Source organism: Symsagittifera roscoffensis, chromosome 2, assembly GCF_963678635.1.
Source record: "Symsagittifera roscoffensis chromosome 2, txSymRosc1.1, whole genome shotgun sequence".
NCBI lineage: Eukaryota > Metazoa > Xenacoelomorpha > Acoela > Convolutidae > Symsagittifera > Symsagittifera roscoffensis.
This window is the reverse complement of record NC_087063.1, coordinates 2,617,781-2,641,904: the sequence shown is the minus strand read 5'-3', so window position 1 is coordinate 2,641,904 and position 24,124 is coordinate 2,617,781. Positions and strand designations below refer to the sequence as shown.

General features: G+C 34.1%; 1 protein-coding gene across 1 annotated transcript in view; it reads right to left on the bottom strand.

Moving 5' to 3' along the window:
* The window catches only part of LOC134839599 (cyclin-dependent kinase 10-like), a 501,898-nt gene that overhangs the window by 426,151 nt on the left and 51,623 nt on the right, over positions 1-24,124 (bottom strand). The gene's annotated exons all lie outside the window — the stretch shown is intronic.

Below are 24,124 nucleotides of genomic sequence, written 5' to 3'. Positions count from 1 at the left end.
ATCACCTGCTGGCCATGAGATTGACGAAGAAGAAGAGCAACCCGTCCACGGAGCTGTCCGAGGAAGGTACATCGAGTAATTGGTTGAAGCATGGCACATGCTTGGCTCAACACAGTGGGATGGAAGGACATGTTTGTAACATGGGACACTGCCTGATTACGCTGAGCGAGCAGCATCGACAACTGGCACGATTGTACGGAAGATTGAGCATGTCAGATAAGAGTGCCATGGAGTTGGTCGCAGACTGCCATGGGGTGACGGACGTAAACCTGATCACAGCCTTGGGATTTTGCAGCATGACGAGTTCGATAGAATCGCTCGAGCGCTTGGAGCGTGCCATGAGCTAGTGACGTCCCTCAGCGTGGAAATATTCCCTGGAGCATTACAGACAGAGCAAAAGATTGGAGGCTGGCGAGAAGCCCTAGAGAATGAAATGAATCTGAAGGATAGTGAGGCCTATCACAGACCTACTGGTTCAAAATCTATGGTGGGTTCAAGCTCCGCGCCATATTGTAATAGCAAGTATCCAACGCACATGGTAGTGATGGATGCGAGGACGCAACAAGTGTTGGTTGACCAACTTTTCTCTGTGCCAAAGTGCGTGAGGTTGGCCAGAATGTCAGAGAGGTCATATGACTTGTTGGCAAAGATCTTTCGGGCAGTCCCGAAGAGATCCGAAGGCGAGTTGCAAGACGTTGTGGGTGAAGAGTTCATGAGACTGAACGAAGGCAACGTGAGTGAGTTCCAGAAACAGAAAGCGAGTGGAGCGTTACCCACTGAATTCCCCACCATAGAAGAGAAAGACGATTTACATAGAATCCTGATGGAAGTGGAACCGTTGCTGGGAGCCTCAGGGTATCGGACCCGAAGGAACATAGTGAGAACCCATGGGGAGTATCCTTGCCACTGCTTGGCGCAGACGTTGTGGTACCCTAAACGCGGGAATCTGATCCTAGTCTGGGACTTGGAGGAGTTGTACTCCACGGGGTTGCCCGATCAGAATCAACAAGTATCAATCGTGGTGGTTAGCGCCATGCTAGCAGTGAGATGGTTGGAGGCTAACGCGGACACAAGTGAGCAGGAGACGGCCGTGCCGACTCCTGAACAGTTGAGCAACGTTAAAATGAGTCGTGAATTGGATCTTTTCAGAACCACCTGCAAGGTTCTGAGAATACCTAAAGCCATTGAAAGAATATGGTCAAGGCAAAGATTGATGCCTTGGTTCCGTGCAGTGATGACATCTTGGATGTATGAACGCGTGAAGCGTCACATGTCAAGGAATACGGAAGCCTATCAATCTTTCCAGCTAGATATAGGACCAGGAGCCTATAAACGAGCATTCTTGACGCACAGAAACGCGGTCACCACAGCGGTGAAGCGGGTAGCTGGAACGCCTTGTGTTACTGAAGATGAGAAGAAAGAGGTCTTAAGAGCTGACCTAGAACGAAACGTGAGCCTGTGTCTTCACAACAGCTTTTACAGGAACCGGGAGCAGAAGGTGAATGTGGACTTGCTACCTTGTTGCAAACCGAGGCTGTTGGAACAGGAGGGTTGGGGCACGGCCCGCAACTCTCTGGACATGTTAGAGAAAGTTCTGGAAGACAGTGACGCTGAACATCAGGATGGAGAAATGATGGAATGAAGATGACCGAAGAAGGAGAAAAAAAACTTGATTGTCTTTGTGTGTAAAAACTTGAACAAATCAACCAAGTTTTGATTATTGAACTTGTTAAACTTTTTGTTTTGATTTAGTTTGGTCAGACCAAACTTTGAAAATTGTTGCAATTGTTAAAATTGTTGAAATTGTTGATTTTAGTTACTACTATCTATGTATGTATATAAGGAGCATAGGTGAGTATATTTACCTATTTATTCCCGACTGAAGTTTTTAACCTGTGTAAGACACAAATTCACTGTGTGGCGACATGGTAAGTTTGAGTAAATTCGCTCGAGAAGGGTGGGTAACTCAATAACTTTCCTAGCCACAGAGTTTCTTAGTTTTAATATGGAAAGGACCGCATAAGTGACTAATTATACTTGGTGAGTGAAGTTAAGTTAATTTTAACGGGTGCGTGGCCGTGCCACGTCCCACTTTTTAATCAGGAGCGAAAAGAAGTTTTATGGCAAGACGACGTAAGTAGTCAGAAAAGAAATTTTATCTAGGACACTCCTCATGGTGCAAATTTTGTGAAAATGTTGAAAGGCAGTGAGATGTAGTACGATGCCATTTGTGAACACGTAGTGAGTTGAGGTGGAGTAGATAAATTTCATTTTCTTATGCGATTTGTAAGATTGGTTACAGAAAACTGGATACCTACTTGACGATAACCCGGTGTTGTGCGATCAATAGGGACATTGATGGAGACTTGTCCGGGGAGTATGTGCCATTCTGCCAGATGACACAGCATAACCTTCCCGCGACAGAAATAAAAGTGACTAAGGGCCTTATGAACAGAAAAGTGTTGCGACGGAGGGTCAGAATGTTCTAGAATTTTTATTTTTAAAATTTCGATCGGAAGAAGAACATTTCTGAGAAATAGAAAAAAGACGGCCATTTTGAATAAAAAAGACGAAAATCAGAACCACGATATAGATTGTGAAGAACAGTTGTATCAGAGACAGAAAAACACGGAGCCTCTTATCGTGGCAAGAACACACGATAAGGACCTTAGCGACTGATATTTGTGGAGACGGAGGCTTCAGTGGGGGGAAGAGAAATACCACGGAACCCTCCCGGGACACGAAATATAGGAGATAAGAGTGTTATCTCAAGAAAATCACGGGAGCGGAGGCTTGGTCCCCCAGAGACTGTTATATGTGAAGGGACTGTGAAAACTGACTACAACAGCTGCTGTAATGTCCTAGATCTTAATTAAACACCGATATTATTTGATATTTCAGGACATGAGTAGATAGAAAAAGGAAAGGGTCAATCCATCTCCAATGGATTTAATATAAAACTGTCACACAAAAACATATAAAAATAGGTTGTTCGAGCCGTGTTTTTAATGACAATCACGTAGTCTGAGGATCCGAGACTCAGCTATGTGGTTGTGTTCGCATGCAAACGAAAGCTGATCAAAAGTCGTTTGACTGATGGCCTAAAAATGGTAACTTTTTACTTTGCCCTAAACAGACCAGAAAATCAACTGGCAAGGTCGAGACGGTGAAAAACGAGTAGAATTAAGGTAACTGACGCCTGCCAGTCGTTGATAGGTACTTTTTCTACGCTCCGTCGCTGTGTGATATTTGGGCGAATGTTACATTTTTTGTGAAAATCATCCCCCCACACGCCATATAAAGTACAAAAAGAGAGATTTCGTTCCTTGTAACAAATCATTTGGCAAATAAGCTTCGTTCAACCAATTTGAAACGATTTATAAGACGGATTAAATGTCCGCTTACGCGTTAATAGCGCGAATTATATCGCGCGTTAATTGTCCCAAATTGGTGAAAATGGCCAAAATGGCAATCTTTAAACCCTCATATTTTTACGAAAAATGATCACAGGTAAAATATATTTTCAAATTTAGGCTCAGGACAACAATACCTTTTGAATGATTTTTAAAAAATTTGTCAAAAAAGGCTAGTTGAAAAGTCGAAGTTTGTCTGAAGAAAAAAAACCCCACCCCGAGCACAAATTTTCCGTTACTTTCGTATCGAAAGTCGGAACAAAAACATTTCTTTGCTTAAAAAAGTTGTTCATGGAGAGGCGGACCCTCAAATGCTTCACTGCTACTCTGCTATTGAGAATAAAACCATAAACTTTTATAAATCATATTTTTTTATTATTCATATTACTTTAACCAGTCAAATAAAAATTAATAAATAAAAATATTTCAAGTTGTTGTCCATAAATTAGATAAATGATTATTCCAGACAATTTGTAATCCACGTGATGTAGAAAATTGAAAGAATTCGGAGTTGTTAATATAATCAAGGAGCTGGCTTCTTTGCATCAGTGATAGCTCATCGGTGGACAACTTCAAGCTCGGTATTCTGTCTGATTCGACTGAGGCTCTGGCTCTTTTGGAATCAGCATCGGTTCGAGGATCATGTATGACATGGGAAGAATGGCTAGCACAGCTGGAGCCATTCCAATCCAGGGAATTATCAAATTCCACCCATAACTGCGATTATCATTGTATTTGAAAAATTCATTCTCAATTTCCCGAATGCGCGCCGTTTGTAAAGCGTTTGCCAATAGCAGAAAAAATGCGTTGGCCACAATTGCCATCAGTGCCAGTTTTTCTATCTGGAGAAACTTAATTTTCAGTGACAAAACTGGTATAACAACAAGGGCGAAAAACGCGACGATATATTCAATAATGAAAAAAGCTCGAGCAGCTATGATTTTTGACTCGCTATATTTACCGTATGGACCGCAACGGGTCTGTGCTCCCAGTGTATCACATCGTTCCCACAGTCCCCAATGGCTTATAAAACCATCATTTCCAACAACATTTATAGCATGTGTCCCGTTAACCATGAGGGCCATGACAAAAGCCATAGCACACAAGCTGAACGATGCCCCCAAACACACTATTCGCGAGGTTTTCATGTCGATTTCACTCTAACTAATTGCTCAAATTTCAAGTTTTTTTGGACCATCAATGTCTACAATTCTAACGGAAAGATCGGAGCAAAATGATTAAGCAGCGAGATAGTCCAGCGCGATAACCCCATTGAATAAACCTAGACTAGTCACAAATAGTGCTAGGTTGATAAAAGGTGTTGAGCAAATATCATTACACTGAATTTTACCGGTTAAAGAGATTATCTTACTTACATTTTTTTGTCACTTCAGTAGATTTAATTCGTTTAATCACCTGAGCGCCTGTGATGAAATGCGGCATGAAATTGTTCAACGTTTGACAAATAGAATGCCAATATAAATCATAAATTTTAGGGTCTTCTCAGTTGTATTAATAATTATGCGTAGTAAACATAACTTACCTTTGATCTTTTTCTGCACAAAATTTTTCAGCCGATGACAACCAGCGCTCACTAAGCTAAGATTAACTTACGAAAGCCTAAAAGATTGCCGTGCACCATCCCCATCAGAGCTACAAATTGCCACAATATTTCAGTTGAAATTAAAAATTTGAAGACGATGTAAGCCCTTCAAAATTTTAAATTGATCTGATTGAAGTTTTTTTCAAAAATTGAGTGTTTCGTGTATCCAGTCAACCAAATATCCATTGATGCTTCGCTTTGCTCTATGTGAACCCGGGATGACAGAAACTTCTTATCATACAATTTCCATATATGAGAAACTGCTTGTCATACAATTCCATACGTACAGAACATTGTATGAAATCTCTATGATAAACATTTTTCATAAATGAAAATTGTACGATAGGTGTTTTTCCATAAAGCAAAAAGTTTGGTTTTTTCTTTCTAAATTTATTTCTGAAAAATTTTCGGTTGTGTTTGCAGCCGAACACAAGTGACAAAGACCTTGGTTACTCACAGCACCAAAGGTTGGACTGTCTTTGCATTTACAATGCATAGAAAACGACCTCAATTCTGCTGTCTTTCACAATTGATATAACAAAAGCAACAAACTTTAGTTTTTGGCAAAATTTTTCAATGGTGATTATTTTAAATTTTTGAATTTTCAAATTGTCAGACATTGATCAAGGCATATGTAAACACCCCATACAAAGGAAATAGGAATTTTCAGCGTTTTTGAAGAGAAAAAACTGAGTCAAAAGAAAATAAAAGCCAATATCATCGTAACCAGGACTACGTTATGCACACAAAAAATTAAATTTTGCTTGCAATTTTTTTTTTTCGAAAAAGGTTTGTTTGCGTACGAAATTCGATTTGCGGTTGAAAAATAAACAAAAACATTTTAGGCCAAATTTTCAAAATTACTTCAAAAATTTTTGTGTCGCCATCAAAGAAATGACAGTCATACAATTTCCATATATGGGAATTGTATGATAAGCAATTTTTTTCAAAAAAACGAAAACCTCGGTTTTTTTACCAGACTGTTTTATTAGAATCAAACAGCCACAGAAATAAGTTTATATCTTTTTTCAACCATTTTTAGAAATTGTATGAAAATTGTATGACAAGCATTTTTCCACACACTTGATGTTTGAAATTGTATGATAAGCAGTTTTGTTGTATGGAGGTCAACCCGCGTTGCCACAATATTTCAGTTGAAATTAAAAATTTGAAGACGATGTAAACCCTGCAAAAATTTAAATTGATCTGATTGAAGTTTTTTTAAAAAAAATTGAGTGTTTGGTGTATCCAGTCAACCAAATATCCATTAATGCTTCGCTTTGCTTTATGGGAAGCGACTTAGGAAAATTTTTTGTGCTATTAGATACTTCATTATGTTATATCGCATTCAGAATGAAATTTTTTTTTTATTGACTAATTGTTACAAATTTGTGATGGTACAAATCTACGAACCATTTTGCATCTCAAAATTGGAGAACCATCAAAATACTTTTTTTATAATAGACGCCGAAGATTTTTTGAGCAATTTAAAGTAACGATTTTTAATTTTTTGCGTTTGTTTTGCTCACACTTGCAATTATATTTGTTTTCTTTTTAATGAGATAAATGAATTCGGTTGCTTTTTTGATAAACCCAACCATTTTCCTGAAAAAAAAATTGATTATTAGCAATTAGTTTAACAAAATAATCGTTTTTAACGATCTGAAAGTATAGTTTTTGTTTATCGAATGCAACCATTTCAGCAAAATGTCAATTTTGATTGAAAGTGATTTTATGTGTCTGCTATTTTATTTTCTGCTGCCTTGAGCAAGCAGAAAAATCTGTATTGAAAAAGCGTCCGTAATAAACAGTTATCAGGAAAAAGCGCGTCATTTTAATTTATTTTCTAAAGTTTTGTAATTGTTTTTAATAGTGTCGGTGTTGCTGGCGCTGTTGCTCTCCATAAAAAACCTTTCCACATCTTTCAACAGGATCCAAAAATAATTACAAAAACTTAATTGCTTCAAAAATTCTGAGAGCCTTAGCGTCTTGTGTTCATACTTCATCTGAAATATCGCTGCGTAGTTACGTAGTACTCACAATGTTAATCTCATTGTCTCGCAATCGCCTTTCAATGTCAATCAAATCACTTCTCAATCCAATCGAGGTTGAGTCAACTTTTTAAAATTCTGTAGCTCACATAAATCAAACTTTCCAAGTCATCGTAAGCTTGATCTACTGATTAGGATTCAAGTTTGTTGTTAAATATTTAGTCCACCAAACCGCAAGTTCTCCCAAACCAATACTGAAAATGCATTCCATCTTCGTATCTTGTTTATATTTGATAAATTTGACAACAATGTCCTCACAGGGTAACTGCTTTTCTGCCTGTGAAACTTACAAAACGAATTAGTTTGAACATAATTGGTTAGCTCTTTTCGGGTGAAATAGGGTCTGAATCGGACCTGACTCTAAAATCTGTACCCGCACTGACAAAAATGGTTTCGGACAAATTTAAATTGATTTTAAATCGACTTTAAATCGATTCAAATTGATTAACAGTGTACGTTTTACGAACCTAAGTGGCTTTTAAAGTGATTTGAATTGATTTTTTTTGAAAGTTTTGGATTGATTTAAGTGTCTAAAAAATCATTTAAACCATTTTGGACGGATTTTCAGATTCAATAAAATCATTTTTTTGCCAATACGGCAACAAAAACTCTTTAGAAAAAATAATGAAAATCGATTTTTTTTAACAAAAAATACACATGCCGGATGTTAGAGAATTCAGAAAAATTATCCACAAAAATCAGATTTTAAGCTCAAAAATGTGCAATGAAATCAGTGAAAGTCATTGTAAATCAGATTATGGGCAAAATACTGTGTAACTAACAACAAAAAGGTCGGAAAAACTTAAATTTTGATCTCAATTATAGGCAATTACATCATAAAAAATCATGAAAAAAATCATGAAACGAATCAAGGAAAAAGGGTCAAAATAGATCAGTTTTTGAACTCAAAATACCCAAAAAAATCATAGAATTTTATCAATATTTTGGTCTTTTTATTTGGTCTTTTTTAAACTATAATACGCTATGGATGTAAAATGAAAAATGAAAAGCAAAGAAGGGATGCAAGAAAATCAAAACTGATGAAACTTGAATGAAAAAAATTGATTTAAATTGATTTAAATCCATTTTTATCCCCTTCAAAATAAAAACAAAAAAAGACCGGAAAATATATTTATATTGATTTAAACACATTTGAATCAATTTTTGTAGCTGGGATTTAAGATCAATTTAAATGATTTTGAATCGATTTAAGTTAATTTGTACCTTTTAGTTTAATCTTCCTACTTTTTTCATAGTAAAATTGATCTAAATTTAATCAACATACTTTCTTCATACTGAAATCGATCCTAATCGGCTCTCTTGCCACGTGCAAAAATTTGAATGGAAATCTTAGCTACATCTTTAATCATCCGCTTTAACTTATCCCACTGCTCGGATGCCAATTTTGCGAAACCTGCCCATGACTCCTGCGATGGTGCCTTCTGCGTTTTTACTTGGAGCTATGTAGTTTGTTCCAATGTCAAAAAAAATGTTTCCACCTTGAAATTTTGAAATTTGAAGTTTTTTATGAAAATCATCCCCCCACACGCCATATAAAGCACAAAAGAAAAGATTTTGCTCCTAGTAACAAATCCATGATAGCAAATAAGCTTCGTTCAACCAATTTGGATCGATTTATAAGACGAATTAAATCTCCGCTTACGCGTTAATAGCGCGAATTATATCGCGCGTTAATTGTCCCAAATTGGTCAAAATGACAATTTTTAAACCCTCATAACTTTACAAAAAATGGTAAAATATCTTTTCAAATTTAAGCTCAGGACAACAATACCTTTTGAATGATATTAAATATTCCGTCAAAAATGGCCAGTTAAAAAGTCGAAACTTGTCTGAAGAAAAAAACTCACCCCGAGCACAAATATTCCGTTACTTTCGTATCGAAAGTCGGAACAATAAGCTAGTATATAAATAGTGTCATGACAAATAAATTATATCAACTTAAATCTTGCATAAGTTGACAAAGAGAAAATAGGAGATTAAGTAGAATTTAAACCGCGGTGGGGACTGACAGGTCTCCAACGACCTTGAACTCCAAATTGATACAAATGACTGAAATGAGTATGACGTAAAAATGTGCACAGAATTGATTTTACACCACAGAGCTTTTTTTAAAGTGATGATAGGGAACTAAATGCTATACTGGTAATGAGTGTATTTTAAACTGTGGATCACGATGATGCCTTCACACTTCAAGCTTTTCAGAGCCCGATACACTTTGACTTCTGTTTAAATGTTCTAACTTTCGATACGAAAGTAACAGAATAATTGTGCTCGGGGTTTGTTTTTTTTCTTCAGACAAATTTCGACTTTTTAACTAGCCGTTTTTGACGGATTATTTCAATATCATTCAAAAACTATTGTTGTCCTGAGCTCAATTTGAAAAGATGTTTCACCTGTGATCATTTTTCGTTAAGTTATGGGGGTTTAAAGATAGCCATTTTGGCCAATTTGAGACAATTAATGCGCGATATATTCTGCGCTATGAACGCGTAAGCGGAGATTTAATCCGTCTGATAAATCGTTCCAAATTGGTTGAAAGAAGCTTGATTGATTTGTTACAAGGAGCGAAAACTATCTTTTTGTTCTTTTATATGGCGTTTGGGGGGATTGTTTGCATAAAAAATTTCAAATTTTAGATTTTTTTTTGGTTTTTGTTACATTTAACTTTTTAATGTTATTACGGCCCCAGAAACCTTAAAAGGCAGTCGAAACATTCAGGGCTTCGCCCTGATACGAGCAGTCTTGTTGTCTTGCTGCTGTTTTATATCGTCTCTGTGAAATTCTTTTTTTTTCTACTGCTCTTCAAAAGAGATCAATATATTTCTGATTAGGTCAACTTGGAAACATGAGCGTCAAATAAACTCGTCCGTTTTTCGGCGAAATGTTTCGAACAGTGCTTTTCTTTGGTTGAAATAAGTCTTTTTATATTTCAAAGTTTCAATGGCCTTGAGACATGTAAAAAAAAGTTTCCACCAGAGAAAAAGTATTGATTTTACAGAAAATTTTTTATTTATAGTGATTGATAAACAACTCGTAATAAAAAAGAGCCCGCAAAGTTTTTGTCAACTTCGAGGCTTTGTAGATATTTTTTAAAATCCATGTCTTTGAAATCGAAAGTCGCTTGAGTTTCTACGAGGTATTCAGGGGTAGTCAAAATTGGCTGACAATCTCATACTGGGAGAAGGGCCGGAATAATCAGAGCTAATTGTTTTCAGGCAGTAACAGTTTCAGTTTTCAGTTTTCAGTAACAGTTTTCAGTAACAGTTTTCAGTTTTCAGTAACAGTTTTCAGTCTGTTGATTTAGAAATTTTGAAAAGTTTCTGAACATATTTGACTGGTTAAGTAAAATGCGTTTTAAAAAAGTTAACTGAGCTGTTTTTACAAGATTGTACAAAAAATGGATTAGAGGAAAACAATTTATCTTGGGAAGCTGACGCCAAAAATTTTTCTCTCTAAGAAATTCAGCTTTTTCTATGAAATTCGATTTCAGGAATGTTTCAATGAACGATTCTGTTTGCAACCGGGCAAAAATCCAACCATTTGACATTTGCAATCATATGAAGAGCATAATAAAAAGTACTGCATCCTCGAATCTTTGTTTGACCAAGAAAAGTTTCAAATTATGTGTGATGCAAACTAAAATTGTGCTTTTAAAATCGGTTATGCAATATCAGTTTAGCTGCGACTTCGTTCATTTATATTGTGTCGAGACATTAATTGGGACTATTGACCCAAGCATTGGGAAAATTAGCTGGCGAAAATTTGACAAAGAAAAATTGTCGTTGTTTCTGTCAATTGAAAACTATTTGAGCGAGTTGTCAAAACACTATGACTTTTTGTTTGTGAAATGTAAACTGCAATGGTATAATTATTGGTATTATTGGCTAAAAAATTATTCATTTACAGCCGTTGATAAGTATGCTGAACAGTTATTTTGGTTCCTAAGGTATCCTCAAGCATCGAAAAATATTATTACGAGAACGGGAAACGGATCACAGCCTGATAATGAAATGGTAAATGAAGTTAAACCAAGTGTCAATATTATTTTTATAGACAGCACTTCGAGAACTCAATTCTACTATGGAATGCCAAAAAGTGTTGAAATGATGCAAAAAATTTCATCACAGCGGAAAGTTTTTGACTACAAGTTATTTCAAAGTATCGGTTCCGGAACTACTTTTAACTTGCATCGACTGTTTAATGCTGGAAACCCTTCAGCTAAAATGGCGAATGAAGAAATCACGCAGTTGAACTCGATGAAGTTTTTTGTTCACGCAAAAAAGAGGGGGTATATGACAATGCATGTGACGGATGTTTGCTATGGGAAAAAGACTATGAAGTTTCAGGAAAAGTGAGTCTTCGATTTATACTGATACTTATTTTAACAAGACTGCTCGTATCAGGGAAAGTCTTTGAATATTCCGACTGCCCGTTAATTGGTCTCGAATCGTTTTTTTTGGCATATGAAATATTGACAAATTAAAAATTTTAGGCTGATAATATCAAAGTGTTAATATTGAAACAAACTATGAATGTATTATTCAAGCAGCAAAGCCGCACTTAAATCAAGTGCAAGCATACTCTCTTGGCAATCAAAAAGTTTCCGAAGTTATGCCCATACTCAGTCAATGTTTCTAAAATTGGCCTGAATAAAACATCTGTTTTCGACAACTCCATCTAACATTGACCGAAACACGCTTTTGATGCTTTTAATTTTATATTGCTGCTGTCTAAAAATTACTCGGGTGTTGAACAGGAAAAGTTTCGCTTGTTCCCCAAATTTGGGAATTTGGTTTGTTCCCCATACTTATTTTCAATATTTAATATTTGAACGCAGTAAATCAACAGATTCATTGGAGTATGAAAAGTCGCCATTAAAAACAATTTTTATTGCCGAAGTTCGGTCTGAATTATAAAAAACTGCAGGAGCATTATGATTTCGTTACCTTCTTCGAAAGTCGGATCGATCAACCATTTCTTTGAACTAATGAAGTACGAATCAAATCAAAACTGCAGGAAAAATTGAACGAGAAATTAACAAAATCAGTGTTTATCTTTTCGACAGATCCATTTTTCAGATGCAGAAAAAATAATCCCGAAAATTTTTTTTGAGATTTTTTTGTTTTTAATTGAGTGAAATCGTTAGCAAAATTTTTCTGAATAAATTGTTTGGTTTTTTAAAAAAATGAGAAAAGTTTTCCCAAGTGAAACTTTTCGTCAAAAACATTTTTGATTGAAAAAATCTGTTTTATGAGTAGTTTTTTGAGGTTTTTAATTTAATCTTAAACCTGAGCAAAATACAAATTTTGTACATAATTGAATGACCGAAATATCACTGTGATAAAACATTTAAAAAATACGCCCTGAACAAAACAAATTGCAGATTTTATTTTGTTTTTCTCCAGATTTAAGCAGGGTCAGTTTAAGTGGCAAGCATAAATTTTTTTGCTGAAGTAGTTTTTCAAATGAAAAAATATAGTCCACACGCATTTCATATCAACTTTTTTTCTAAAAAAGTATACGCAGGAACTAACGTTTTCTGTCAAAACCATAAGTCAAAAGAAGATAATTTTTCAATAGTTGTGTTTATTTTTGAAAAGTTTCATCCAGACAATTGTTGTCAAATGTGTTTTCAAAAACCAAGAATAATGCAAAGTACAACTTATTATAAATTGTTAGAAAAATGATTGATGAAAATTATGCAGGTTATGTGAGAGATTTGAAACGCGTTACCTACAAAAATAACAAAAATATTCAAAAATGGCTGAAATTCAATGACATCTTGCATTCAAATATGAAAAAGATAATTCACTGATGATTCATTTTTGAAAATTATGGGTAATTAAATATTACCAGTATGACCAACTTTCCATAATATCTTGCACTACCAACGCTCAACTGGCTTTTTAATCTTGCTCAGAAAACTTTCCATGTTAAGCTAATTCATTCAAAAAACCTTTAAATAGACCTTAAAAAGCAACTGGAGAAGTCGGCTCTTTGCTGTAATAGGAGCAGTCCATCTATGTGTTTTAATAATTTATATGGCATGAAGGTAGTCAAGTATTTGGTAAAAATTGTATTTTAACTTTTTTATAATTTGACCATCCCTTCCTGTGGCAAAAAATAATGATAAGAATGATGATTCATTCACAAAGCTCAGAATTTCGCTTTTCTGCCAGCTGCTCGGGTTGACAAAAAACGTTATCATAAAGTTCCACACTATGAAAAAAGTGCTAATCATACAATTTCATAAGATAAAAACATCGAAAAAAAAATGGATTGATAAGCATTTCTTCCATATTATAGAACTGTGTGATAGGCATTTTTACCATACTATTTCCTGTAGACAGTTTTAAGAAGTTGTTGCTTTGTATTTGTGTTCCAACCCGAATTACAACGACGGAAAATTTTCTCAACTGAGAAAACCAACAGGTTAAACATCAAGGAATTTGAAGAAAAATCTACGTCTTTTTAGATGCTAAGGAAAATGAACAATTGAAATTAAATCAACTTATAGCAAAAAATGTATTGTTTGTGCACGACTACAAAAACTCTAATTCAAAAAATTCAGAGATTGAAAATCGTGGCTTGTTTTTTGAATGGTTTTATATTATATGTTACATTTGAAACTGAATTGTCCAAATTGTGCAAGTTACAGAGCTTTATCACAGAACCTACAACACGAAACAACTTTCATAAAACTGGTTTAGCGATTAAATTCAGAACAAAAACTCAAATTTTTTCAGCGCTTATTATACAGTTTTCGTGAGTGTAAATGTTATGATAAAGATTTCTTGTGTAATTTTTTTTTGATAAACAATATGTTTTCATACAATCAAATTTCAATGTAAAGTTTTTAAATTTGACTAAAAGTTGTTTTGCAAGGAGTTTTTATAAAAATTGTGAGAAAAAAATTTATATTACATTTTTATGATAGAGAAACGTATTATGAGCTTTTTTTCCATTGAATCCAAAATGTAATTGCGAGCTTTTTTTGTCTGGAATTTGTATGTATGTATGATAAGCACTTTCTTCTATCGAGGTCAACCCGGGGGTTGAGTAGACTTTTAAAGCCTCTTTAAGGCTATTGTTTTCAGGTTCAAATATTTCACTCAGCTGCAACATCAAATGTTGCTAGATAGTGTTGGGCTGTCGTTTTCCATCTGCGAAATACTTTACGCCTGTTTTGGACAATATAATATTTTTTCACACTTAGAAAAGTGCTTCAATGGTCGACTAACAACAAAGTACTACTTCGACAATTTGCTGCAAACTCAAAAGTTTTGGATTTCCAATGGGTTAGACTTTGCAAGTTTCATGGAAGTGAACATTAATCATAACTACAAGTTAGCTGACTTCAATTATTTTGACAAAGTTTTTTCAAGTTATTTGGAGAAAACATCGAACATGAATAATGTGATGACCATTATTTTATCTGATCATGGAAATAAATGGTCAGACTTCACTAAATTTAGAAGTCAAGAGGGACTGATTGATCGATATCACCCGTTTTTGTTCCTGATTTTGCCCAAGAATGCAGAAAAGTATTTCAGTAAGAATGAGTTAGAAGCAATGGAATCAAACCAGGAGCGGCTGTTGACTATGCACGATACGCATTACCTGCTAGCTAAGTTCTCGAAGCAAAATAAAGGTTGAAAGTTCATTTCCTGCATAAATGAAAAAGAGAGATAGAATTGGCATTCACAAAAATTTTAAGCCTTGAGTGATTCGTAATTTATATCAGTTTTGGGCAACATTAATTCGTTTTTAGGACAGCGAGAGAAAAAAAACGTTTTTTTTTCATTTCAAGTCTTTTCTCAATCATGTAAAAGCCTTCAAAATGGTAGTTTTCCCGACAGCAATTTAATTGTTTTTATAGAGTTAATGAATTGTAAATCGTTGCCTTCACGATATGTACAATGAAAACTTAAAGTTTTGCTAATTTTTGCCAAATTTAACAAGTTATAAATTTCAATCTTTGATTTCGTCAGACGAAAAACCTCGAGGAATTCTAAAACCCATTTCTCCCACCCGATCGTGTTCCGATATCGCCAAAATAACAGCAGAAAAACGAAGAGATTTTTGCATTTGCGAACAGAAAGCACAACTTCCAGTCACATCAGATGAAATCAAAAACATCATTCGAGCAGCAGAAATTTCACTCAACGAAATGATACCTCAAAACGCGACCAAAGTTTGTCGGAAAATCGAATTCGCAAAAAGCGCAAGTAATTTAAAGAAGTACAGTATTTCAAATACATCGTATCAGTATTCGGCAATTTTGGATGTGAAGGATTTCGTATTTCAGAAAATGAAAGTAACGTTTTCGATTTTGTTAGAGCAAAGAGAAAGCGACGCTAAATTGATACTGAAATCATATGAGCGAATTGATATTTATGCGCGGTTCGCAGAGTGTGCTTCAATTGTATCTTGGGTTAAATCTGATTTATGTATTTGCAGTTGAAAAAACTCCTTTTTTACAGACAAGTTCAATCAAAACGCAGAAAAAATAATGCCTCCCTAGTAGAAAATTTATATATTTAGTGTAAGAGCCAAAAATTTATGCTATTTACTTATGTTAGTTTATTGAACCCATAAATCTGAAAAAAAAATAAAATAAAAAATTTTTACTTTCGGGGTTAAATTTCATTTATCAATCAAATAATTAACTAAGCAATAGAAGTAAGTTATCTTTTTTGAACGCCATTAATTTTATCGTAGTGTTCAGGATATTTTACTTGCTCGTCTAAAAGCTGTTTCTGAGATATTTGAAATCGGCTGGAAAACCAATTATACACTACAGTTTCTTTCTTATGAATAATTCTAATCTTTACGGTTTTTTATTGCAGATCTTGTTCATAATTTTCAAGTCATGGTAAAAAAAAGCAGTTCTTGATTTTAGGACGTGTTTTGTTTGTACAGAGTAGGTACAGCACTTTCAGTGATATTTCATCTTTAATCTTTCAGCAGTCATCAAGCACTAAAAACATTTCAAAACAGGATCCAATTGACAAAAAACATCCGCAGTTTATTCAAAATATAAACCAATTGGAAACTATTCGGACAAAAAGCTTAGAATTGGATGGGTTAAAATCACCTAATTATGGTAAATGCTGACTTTTTAACCAGAAGAAAATATACACGCTTTTCTCGCTCAAATCTCAATAAGAGAAATAAGGTTTCAGGTATTACCTGTCATTTAAGTTGGTTTCACCCGAAAATACACAGAATAAGTTGTATCAACGCATCAACTTTGCTTTACCCGGGTTGACCAAAATGTGCAACCATACGTCGCACCATGCATGGTTCCATGGAAGCCATGAAAAATGGCCGGCGTATTTTTATGTTAAAATAACAGATTTTCCATGCATGACGCGACGTATGATTCCACAGTTTTTAAAGTATGGGGGACTTCAAATTAGACAATATTGATAATTTTACTAGGGTTGTTGATAATTTACTTGTCACCATGGAAGCTTGCAATGTATGGTTACTATGGTATCATGCATGGCGCGACGTATGGTTACTATGGTACCATGCATGGCGCGACGTATGGATACCATGGAAATATATATGGCGCTACATATGATTAACAAAGAACCATATTTGGCGCGACATAGAAACTGAATAATCAAATAAATTCAATATTCTCGTGGGCATCTAAAAAGTGCTCTGAACGACCTCAAAGAAGTTGGTAGTAAAAAATCTTTTTCCGCCGTTTAGAGCAAAATTTTGGTTCCCAAGCAAAGCACATTATTATCCGATGTAGAAAATTTTACCCGATGACGCCGGAAAACATACCTGGTGATGGCTGAATAACTTTCATAAAAGTGTCTAAAACAAAACAAGCATTTCAGAAACATGAAAGATTATCAACACATGAAATAAAATAATTACCATCAACAAAAACAATTACGATGTATGGTTTGCATGGTAGAAAAAAATTAAAATCTAATGAAAGGGTATTTTTCAAAACAGATACTGTTTCTCAGTCATTTTTGTCAATTAACCTCTATTTTACGGTTTTTTTGAGAAAAAGAAATGTGGTGAAAATTTTCTTCCACGCGTAGCACCATATATGTTGCAACGACGTATGATTTGCATGGTGAAAATTTACCAACAGCCTGTATAACGATGAGAAACCGTTTTATTACTATTTTACTCCGTTAAAAAGCTATTTTGAGGGTTTTCGAAACCAACGTATGTGCTACGTATGATTAGTCATTTTCCATGCAAATCACGCATGGATGTGCATGGTTCCGCATTATATTCTATGGTGGGCAACCCAGGTAACTGCGTTGAAAAGATTTTTTTTCCAATTGCTAGCACAAAGGTTCCAGGATATTTTTTTTGGAACGAAAACTTCAAAATGTTTGTTTTGAAACAAATAAATTAGTTGAACGTGTTATTCAAAGCCGAAAAATTGTTAATCAGTATAAAGCTGAAAACTCTTTAGCAAACAAGAAAGCTTAGAGATGCTTTTCTTGTTTTTTATTGAAAAACAAAAAACCCTTCTGATGTCCCTCATACAAAACCAAACGAATTTTGTGAATTGTGAGCGGATTCCACAACAAGGACGCTCCCTTTGTTCTTTTTTTGTTCTTTCATTTTCTTTGATTCTGCCGTCAAAATTTTGACATGTTTAAAGACTTGCCTCTGGAATCCAAGAACATAGAGGCACAAATTTGTGCGCATATCTAGTGCACAATTTAGCTTCGTTATGTTCATCGAAAAGAAATTGAGTATATTTTCCATTATACCCCTTTGAAATTCAATTTTGATAACTACTTTAACATCGTCCTTATGTAGTGAAACTTAACATTGTGAACAAATCAACAAATTTGAACAGATTTTTTCTTCGTATCTTAAATCTAAACTTTACGCGTTAAGCCATAATTTCACAGAAAATAATTATATAGTTCCAAAATTTCAAAGATGGGTAAATGGAAATAGCCGAAATTGATTAAATGATTTTGACAAATAAATTTTTCAGATTCTGCTAAATTAAACAAAAAAATTTTTACAGATTCAAAATACCATTCAGTGATATTGAAACCTTGATTCATTTGAATTAATTTTTTGGCAGAAAAAGGCAGTAAAATTTGAAAAAATATATACACGAAAAGTAATTTTGTGATATAAATCATTATGCGACTGAAAACTCAATTTAGACATGCAGTTGTTAAAAGAGTACAGAAAGAATCAAGAAGAGAAAATTATCAAATTTTTGCTAATTTTCATCATAACAAGAATCATAATCCAATGATAAGTTTTGAAAAAAAAACTCAACACAAAGGGTCGAGTGATAACCTTTAGAAGATAACTATAGTTAGACTTTTTGTTATTTAATCAAAGTCTTATCTTGTCTGAATGAGCTTAATCAATCTCTTACCTGATTTAGTTTGTTCTATACGTATGATTAAGCGCAACAATTTTTCTGAAAAAACCCAACAAGCTGTGACTGAAAGAAAAAAAAGAAAAAAAATGAATCCAAGTGTGTCAAAGCTGATATCAGATTAGGAATTTAAGGAACAAGGTTGAATTGGAAACATGAAATTTAGCAAAATGGCGTTGAATTATTAATACTTAAGCAATAACTGCAAAAAATAGGCCAATCTATCTAAATTTGAAGGGCTCGAACAGCTCACTTCGTCCCTTAGATGAATTGACAGTCAAGGTAAAAATATATATTTTAGTTCAAGCTTATCCGTATGAATAAAACTTCCCAACTTCTCAGAATCTTTTTAAATATAGTTTTCTTGTCATTTCTTCTGCTCGGCGCCCTCCTCATAGTTTTCCTGCTTATCTTATTTCTACATCGTTGCTTTAATCTTCAATTTTCTGGTACGAGTTTGGCTTGACATTTGTTTTACTAGTGTTCTGCTGCGACCTACCTCAGAAATGCTATGGAAACAAGCGTTCATACGGGCAATAACTCATCGCCTCCCTAGTAGAAAATTTATATATGTAGTGTAAGAGCCAAAAATTTATGCTATTTTACTTTTATTAGTTTATTGAACCCATAAATCTGAAAAAAAAAATAAAATAAAAAATTTTTACTTTCGGGGTTAAATTTCATTTATCAATCAAATAATTAACTAAGCAATAGAAGTAATTTATCTTTTTTGAATGCCATTAATTTTATCGTAGTGTTCAGGATATTTTACTTGCTCTTCTAAAAGCTGTTTCTGAGATATTTGAAATCGGCTGGAAAACCAATTATACACTACAGTTTCTTTCTTATGAATAATTCTAATCTTTACGGTTTTTTTATTGCAGATCTTGTTCATAATTTTATGGCATGTGGGTTGAATGCTTCTCAAGTCATGGTAAAAAAAAGCAGTTCTTGATTTTTAGGACGTGTTTTGTTTGTACAGAGTAGGTAGAGCACTTTCAGTGATATTTCATCTTTAATCTTTCAGCAGTCATCAAGCACTAAAAACATTTCAAAACAGGATCCAATTGACAAAAAACATCCGCAGTTTATTCAAAATATAAACCAATTGGAAACTATTCGGACAAAAAGCTTAGAATTGGATGGGTTAAAATCACCTAACTATGGTAAATGCTGACTTTTTAACCAGAAGAAAATATACACGCTTTTCTCGCTCAAATCTCAATAAGAGAAATAAGGTTTCAGGTATTACCTGTCATTTAAGTTGGTTTCACCCGAAAATACACAGAATAAGTTGTGTCAACGCATCAACTTTGCTTTACCCGGGTTGACCAAAATGTGCAACCATACGTCGCACCATGCATGGTTCTATGGAAGCCATGAAAAATGGCCGGCGTATTTTTATGTTAAAATAACAGATTTTCCATGCATGACGCGACGTATGATTCCACAGTTTTTAAAGTATGGGAGACTTCAAATTAGACAATATTGATACTTTTACTAGGGTTGTTGATAAGTTACATGTCACCATGGAAGCTTGCAATGTATGGTTACTATGTTATCATGCATGGCGCGACGTATGGTTACTATGGTACCATGCATGGCGCGACGTATGGATACCATAAAAACATATATGGCGCTACATAAAAACTGAATAATCAAATTAATTCAAAATTCTCGTGGGCATCTAAAAAGTGCTCTGAACGACCTCAAAGAAGTTGGTAGTAAAAAATCTTTTTCCGCCGTTCAGAGCAAAATTTTGGTTCCCAAGCAAAGCACATTATTGTCCGATGTAGAAAACTTTACCCGATGACGCCGGAAATCATACCTGGTGATGGCTGAATAACTTTCATAAAAGTGTCTAAAACAAAACAAGCATTTCAGAAACATGAAAGATTATCAACACATGAAATAAAATAATTACCATCAACAAAAACAATTACGACGTATGGTTTGCATGGTAGAAAAAAAATAAAAATCTAATAAAAGGGTATTTTTCACAACAGATACTGTTTCTCAGTCATTTTTGTCAATTAACCTCTATTTTACGGTTTTTTTGAGAAAAAAAAATGTGGTGAAAAATTTCTTCCACGCGTAGCACCATATATGTTGCGACGACGTATGATTTGCATGGTGAAAATTTACCAACAGCCTGTATAACGATGAGAAACCGTTTTATTACTATTTTACTCCGTTAAAAAGCTATTTTGAGGGTTTTCGAAACCAACGTATGTGCTACGTATGATTAGTCATTTTCCATGCAAATCACGCATGGATGTGCATGGTTGCGCATTATATTCTATGGTGGGCAACCCAGGTAACTGCGTTGAAAAGATTTTTTTTCCAATTGCTAGCACAAAGGTTCCAGGATATTTTTTTTGGAACGAAAACTTCAAAATGTTTGTTTTGAAACAAATAAATTAGTTGAAAGTGTTATTCAAAGCCGAAAAATTGTTAATCAGTATAAAGCTGAAAACTCTTTTGCAAACAAGAAAGCTTAGAGATGCTTTTCTTGTTTTTTATTGGACAACAAAAACCCTTCTGATGTCCCTCATACAAAACCAAACGAATTTTGTGAAATGTGAGCGGATTCCACAACAAGGACGCTCCCTTTGTTCTTTTTTTGTTCTTTCGTTTTCTTTGATTCTGCCGTCAAAATTTTGATATGTTTAAAGACTTGCCTCTGGAATCCAAGAACATAGAGGCACAAATTTGTGCGCATATCTAGTGCACAATTTAGCTTCGTTATGTTCATCGAAAAGAAATTGAGGATATTTTCCATTATACCCCTTTGAAATTCAATTTTGATAACTACTTTAACATCGTCCTTATGTAGTGAAACTTAACATTGTGAACAAATCAACAAATTTGAACAGATTTTTTCTTCGTATCTTAAATCTAAACTTTACGCGTTAAGCCATAATTTCACAGAAAATAATTATATAGTTCCAAAATTTCAAAGATGGGTAAATGGAAATAGCCGAAATTGATTAAATTATTTTGACAAATAAATTTTTCAGATTCTGCTAAATTAAACAAAAAAAATTTTACAGATTCAAAATACCATTCAGTGATATTGAAACCTTGATTCATTTGAGTTAATTTTTTGGCAGAAAAAGGCAGTAAAATTTGAAAAAATATATACACGAAAAGTAATTTTGTGATATAAATCATTATGCGACTGAAAACTCAATTTAGACATGCAGTTGTTAAAAGAGTACAGAAATAATCAAGAATAGAAAATTATCAAATTTTTGCTAATTTTTATCATAACAAGAATCATAATCCAATAATAAGTTTTGAAAAAAAACTCAACACAAAGGGTCGAGTGATAACCTTTAGAAGATAACTATAGTTAGACTTTTTGTTATTTAATCAAAGTCTTATCTTGTCTGAATGAGCTTAATCAATCTCTTACCTGATTTAGTTTGTTCTATACGTATGATTAAGCGCAACAATTTTTCTGATAAAACCCAACAAGCTGTGACTGAAAGAAAAAAAAAGAAAAAAAAAATGAATCCAAGTGTGTCAAAGCTGATATCAGATTAGGAATTTAAGGAACAAAGTTGAACTGGAAACATGAAATTTAGCAAAATGGCGTTGAATTATTAATACTTAAGCAATAACTGCAAAAAAAAAGACCAATCTATGTAAATTTGAAGGGTTTGAACAGCTTACTGCGCTCCTTAGATGAATTGGCAGTCAATGTAAAAATATATATTTTAGTTCAAGCTTATCCGTATGAATAAAGCTTCCCATCTTCTCAGAATCTTTTTAAATATAGTTTTCTTGTCATTTCTTCTGCTCGGCGCCCTCCTCATAGTTTTCCTGCTTATCTTATTTCTACATCGTTGCTTTAATCTTCAATTTTCTGGTTCCGAGTTTGGCTTGACATTTGTTTTACTAGTGTTCTGCTGCGACCTACCTCAGAAATGCTATGGAAACAAGCGTTCATACGGGCAATAACTCATCGCGTCCGGAAAATCTGCCGCCAATCGGCCCTCTATGGCCGTCGCTGGTGGGTGTTGATGATCCCTGTTTTTGTTACCATCTGTATTGCACCATTTTTCTTTATTAATGCTTCTTCTTTGTCTTGTCTTGTCTTGTTTCGTTTTCATGACATAGGTTGACACTTTTTTCTTTGGTCTTGTATCGTGTAAATGTCTGTTTATCTGCATACCTTTAATTGCCATAAATGAAATGAGCTTTTGATCTTGTTGATTGTTACTGGAACCAGATATAAAGTATACTTTTTCTTTGGTTATACATTGGATATTTTATCACTATAAAATATTTAATATTAACCAATCACGATCCATCGAACAAACAAACCACTTATTTGTAAGTGCTGAAATTACTTGTAATTTCAGCACCAGAAGGATTTGAATTTAACTTAGAAATTAGTTACCTCTCCCAGAGAAGTTTAGCAATCGCAATAAGCCAGTATACTCTAGATCTATTGAGCCTAGCAAAGACTAGTTAAACACCCTGAGACTAGTAGATATAAGAGTAAGATTAGGATCGATATTAGACTAAGAAGTTGCACGAATCTATCCGGCCGAAAATAAGATAGCGTGACGAGCAGACGGTGTACCCTATCCGAAATTACTCTATGAGTTACAAATAGAACATAACTCATCTGGTGCGACCATAAGTCTCGATCAAGACCTTAAAAAAAATTAGCTTAGAACTAACAGATAGATTAGAATTAGACAAAAACATAGAATTACCAGGCATTGGAAGAAGACCTCGGACAAGAGACGATCTACGACTACGAAGAAACTTACCATTAAGTTTCATGGTCGTACAGCGAAAGCCAGACCAAATTTTTATATTTAGGATTTTAATAGTAAAGAATTTAGATTTTCATTTGCAAACATAGAAACCTTGAAGAAAAATCTTCAATGATTATTACAGGCGCTAAATCCTATTTATTATTGTTCAATAACGATTAATAAAAACACCTCTAATCGTTCCCTCTAAATCTGCAGTAAAATTGAAAAAGATATCTGAAAAATAAATTTATTAAAAGAAAAAAAAATTAGTTGACATGATCATAAATTGTTAGTATATATAAATCATCCTGGCATCCCCCGCTTCATCACCTAAACATAATAGCAAACATTTCAGCCACTAATATTATCAAACACTAAAATTTTTATCCAATAAATTTGAATTATCTTTAAAACCTTATCTAAATTTTTATCCTTCTTTCATCTTAATTTATTCAATCTTGAACCATATCATCAAAGCTTTCCTTGGATCTCCATTGAATAATTAAAATTAAATCCATTTTATATTATAAAAATTATAACCTGTTCATCAAGGCCTATCCTTGGATCAAAAAAAAACAATTTTGTTCTCCCCCACCCAAATAATAAAGTGTCTAACGACCTCAAACGTCGATTCACTACCCAACCCTTTCAAAGACCCAGGACTAATACAAATTTTTCAACCATATTAACCATTGAAATTTAGCTAAACAATGAAGAACTTCGGTTATTCATCCTTCACTTAATCCCCCCTTTTACCTGACCTAGGCTAAATCTTAAACCTTAGTAAGTAATAAAATAGTATCTAACGAACTACCTGTGTTCTAATTATACCTGAACCTTTTGGATCGGTTTACTATTCTCCAACC